Genomic DNA, 5,000 nt, shown 5'->3' with positions numbered 1-5,000 from the left:
TCTTAAGGACCTCGGGATCAGAGCCCCAGGCGAAATCACTCAAAGCCTATAGTAGTTTCGAACCCTGTTACAGGATACTTGTATGCCATTGACCATACCAATGGCATTCAAGTATCCTGGACCAGGGTTCGAAACCTGGCCGGTCAGATACTATAGTCTTTGAATGATTTCGCCTGGGGCTTTGATGCTGAGGTTGTTAAAAGAACCCAGACTTTAATGTATTAATATATATGGCTTATTTGAAATATATATATATATATATATATATATATATATATATATATATATATATATATATATATATATATGTGTGTGTGTGTGTGTGTGTGTGTGTGTGTGTGTGTGTGTGTGTGTAAAATCCACAGGAAACAGGAAAGGAAAACTTCTTCAGGGTACAAAGTTTTTAAAGAAATATACATATATATATATATATATATATATATATATATATATATATATATATATATATATATATATGTATGTATGTATGTATGTATATATATATATATATATATATATATGTATATATATATATATATATACATATATATAGGTATATATTTATATATATATATATATATATATATATATATATATATATATATATATATATATATATATATATATATATACATTTATTTAGAAATCCTAAATAGGATGAATTGAGTCAATAAAATACACGATAGATAGATTTTTTTTTATTGCAAAGCTTTTGATTGGTCGAAGGAAAAGATCATATGTAATTTATTTCTGGAATGTAGCAAAGAGAAGAGTTAACAAAGATAAGTATTAATCACATTTGTACCCAAAAGATAATTGATCAAGCACAAAGACACGAGGGAAGTGAAAGGATTCGTTCTTAATTTCTTTAGAGATTAGCTATGGAAAACGCTGAATGAATTATCTGGTAGGAAGAATGAATGGTTGTTTTATTTGTATAAGTGCTTTGTATACATCTCTTTTTTTTAAAAAAAGAAATTACTTTTCGTGGCTCTGTAAGCTAAAGATTCAATACTAATTGGGCATAGGTACTAATGGGTTTTGAGATTTGTGCTGAATGTTATTCGTAAATTCATACATATAATAACACAATCTTTAGGTCAAAGAACAGATACGTCATTAAACTGTGATCACTATACATAGTATCCTCCATAGTTAATTGATAAAATAGTCGATGGGAAATTACGAATTTGTTCATATACAAGGTATCTCTGTCTGTCTATCGGTCTATCTCATCTCAGAAATACTACACCACATTATAAAGATTCGTATAAAATGAAAGAACTGACCATAACCCTCAAGACAAATTAATATATTTCTTTAAATTTCACGAGCTTTGTATTATCATATAATCAATTTTATTTTGCTTCTTGAATGGTCTTGGGTGTGAGAACATCATATAAATTTCTGTGGTTCAAATTCAAAAATGTTTTATGCAAACTATAGCTTTCATCACCATCGAATTAAAATGACCCAAGATTCAAAACTAAAACTTCTTTCATTCCAAGCTGAAAGAGTCATTGATTTATATTTAATTGATTGATTTGCTTAAAACTAACAAAAATTTTAAAGTAAATTACTCATTCACTTAAAACTTTGTAAATTTATTAGTTTTAATCTTAATGGGCTTGTACTTTAAACCTTTTGCTTACTTCAATAAAAAAATTAATTGATACTTCAATATCGAATAAATGCCGTCTGCTTTAACCTAAGCGACCCATCCATTTCAAAGTAAATGGTAATATTTTCTTTACATGTGGAGATATTCAATCTAAATATTATTCGTAAAACAATTTTCTTTTCGTTCTAGTTTATAAATGGGTTTGAATTGGCCCGAAAGAGCGAGTCATTGTTTACAGTTTGTGGGCATATTTATGGATATAGAGTTTGTTTGTTTACTGAAATTGACTTTTTTTTTCATGAGACTAGACATTCATCACTTAGGTTTTAACTTAGGCATGCCGTGTGCTAATAAGCAATCTGTTCTTATTGATATATTTTTTAAAAGATATAATTTTAGAGAGAGAGAGAGAGAGAGAGAGAGAGAGAGAGAGAGAGAGAGAGAGAGAGAGAGAGAGAGAGAGAGATATTCAAACCTAAAGTCTTGACTAATTGCGATAATGAGAGAGAATAACACATTTCGTAAAGGGTAAATGCAGGTCAAATATGAAAAAAAAAAATATACAAGGGATGGCAGAGCTGGTGTTGATATATGTAAGAGTTGAATCCAGTTTCACTAATAAACATTATTTTCTCTCTCCGATTCCCTTTCTCTCTTTGAGGCAAGTTTAAAGGAATAGAATATATAATTCTATTTCTAGAGCAAATGAGTTGATGGTACGTGACATACCAAGGGGAATTTCATTATTATAGAAAAGGAAGCTAAAGTAATGGCACAATACTTGTGCATAGAAGAGTATAGCCAATAAATAATAGGAAAAAATACTAAAAGATAAAAAACTAAATAAAATTCTCAGAAAAAAACTCAAAGTTAAGTAATAAACTTACAGAAAGGCGTCCAAAGCAGGACATAGAAACAAGAGGCCAGTCTCTCTGTACTTAGAAAACCATTATGATGGTAAATGTCTCCATAAACTACAGACGATTACCTCACTGCAGCTTTCTTGGGCTGACATCAGATCCTCTTTAACCTAGACTAAACGAAAACTCTTCCATGTATTGCCGAGAATCTGTTCATTCTTTGATGTAGAAAATGCATAGTTTGTATCAGAACGGGAGGCTCCTTGGCTTCGAAACGAACGGCTTGGCAAGTCTTTAAATTGATTATATTTTTGGTTTTGAGTTTTGAGCTTAATAATTTAGAAACAAATATCTTGAGTAGTTGCATTTAAATAGTATGCTCACTATGAAATCAATGAATGATTGGGTTCAAATTAATGATTCATTTAATTTCAAAAGAATGACCCATTGACTTGCCGATGAATAACAAAATAAATTTGTCTTTGCTGCCGCCGTCAATTTAGATTGATTCGCTCATTTCGTTTCCAGTGAATCCTTTACCTAATTTGGAATATTCAACTCAATATGTTTGAAACGAATGACACATCCAAATCGAAATGACTGACTTGTTAAATGGGAAATTGAGGGTTGGTGTTGTTTGGCAGAATCGAACCTCACACGCATTGCTCATTGACAGCTTGACTGGCTGTGTAAGTGACTCTACTTTCAATGCAAAAGTAGTAATAGAACATGTTCATCACAATTTTCCAATGATTATTGTTATTATTATTATTGTTATTATTATTATTATTATTAACTAAGGTAAAACCCTAGTTGGATAAGCAAGATGCTATAAGCCCATGGGCTGCAACAGGGAAAAATAGCCCAGTGAGAAAAGGAAATAAGGAAATAATTAAACGATATGAGAAATAATGAACAATCAAAATAAAATATTTGGAAACAGTAACAACGTTAAAACAGATATTCCATATATAAACTATATAAAAAAAACTTATATAAGCCTGTTCAACATAAAAGCATTTGCTGCAAAATGGTTATCAGTTTTATCTGAAATGTATGATATTTTAGACATCAAAAATGTGTCTCAAAGTGCGATTGGATATTTATTTTTAGCATAGTGATAAAATAAAGCAGACACACTCACAAACGTTGATAAGGGAACTCGACTGACATACACGCATAATGGGAAATAAGGCTACACACACACACACACACACACAAACAGAAAATAATACCTATCGGAAATACAGTCTAGTTGAAGATTGCCGATATCCAATTTAAACTTTAATTCCACAAAATCAATAACGACAAAAGTTTGTTTTCTTGCTATCTGTTTTTTTAATCTATTCGCATGGAGCTATTTTTTTTCAGTTTTCATTTGGGTATAAACAAAAATTCTAAATGAGGCATCAATACACATTCATTTAGGACTACTATTCATATTTGCTTATGAATGTTGTTATAATAATTCGAAACTAGTGTTACTTTGGTTTTCCTTTTCAAATTAAAATTACGTTCATAAATATACCCAGTAAAAAGTAAAAGACACAAGTGCTCTTATGAGTTATGAATAATGATTACAAGTGTAAATAGTTTTTGTAATTGTGATTACAAAGTAAACTTTTTGCCTTCTATGTCTACGGTTAATTTTCTTCTTTAGATGTAAAATCCGTTAGCTAGAAAATGAATTGTTCTTATTTTTACATTTTGTTATATATAGAATTTTTAATATACTTTAATTTAGATGTAATTGGTATATTCTCTTATTCAATAATCAGTTTAAGTGCAAGCTAATTTTCTCGTAATTTCAGAGCTCACCGAGTTTGAAAATTAATCTTTATTAACAAGTAGCATTATCTTAATTAACAAATTCCTCATGGCTTGCGCTCGAGACAAAATGTGACTCAGGTTTCTATATTATATAAGTTTTAAAATAAATCTTCACATTCTCCTGTGAATGATAAATAATTCTAATCTCCTGCATGTTCTTTCTAGAGGCTTCTGGGTCAGGCTTAAAGCATATAATAATTCCACGTTTCATATGATATAAGCTGCTAAAAACATTTCGAATCATCTTTCTGTTAAGAAAAATCTTGAATTATTTTCCTTGTCCGCTTAGATTCGCTGACTGTACAAGACATTACTTTTTCCTTATTAAACAATATGTATAACGTATGACATTTCTAGAACGATTCCCATTTGAACACGAGAGATAAGATCATTTACTTAAAGCAATTGCTAATGGCTGAGTATGCTCTGGACGGAATTATTTTTTATGCTACATTGCTCGACGGTGAAATCTATAACTTTTTATTTCTGAATCCATTATCACTCCCAACCGTTTACCATTATGGAATTTTACTCTGCCTTTGTAGAATATACTTATTCTCCGTTCTAGAAAATTATCGAAGCCTTGTTTACTTTTTTGCCAAATAACTCTTCTTTGAATTTTCTTGACTCATACTTACACAATTCGTCTAACTAGGTAAATAAAATTAATGTTTCAGTATAGAAAGATT

The sequence above is a fragment of the Palaemon carinicauda genome, chromosome 6 (assembly GCF_036898095.1).
Source record: "Palaemon carinicauda isolate YSFRI2023 chromosome 6, ASM3689809v2, whole genome shotgun sequence".
NCBI classification, from domain to species: Eukaryota; Metazoa; Arthropoda; class Malacostraca; order Decapoda; family Palaemonidae; genus Palaemon; species Palaemon carinicauda.
Note: the sequence above shows the minus strand (reverse complement) of the source record.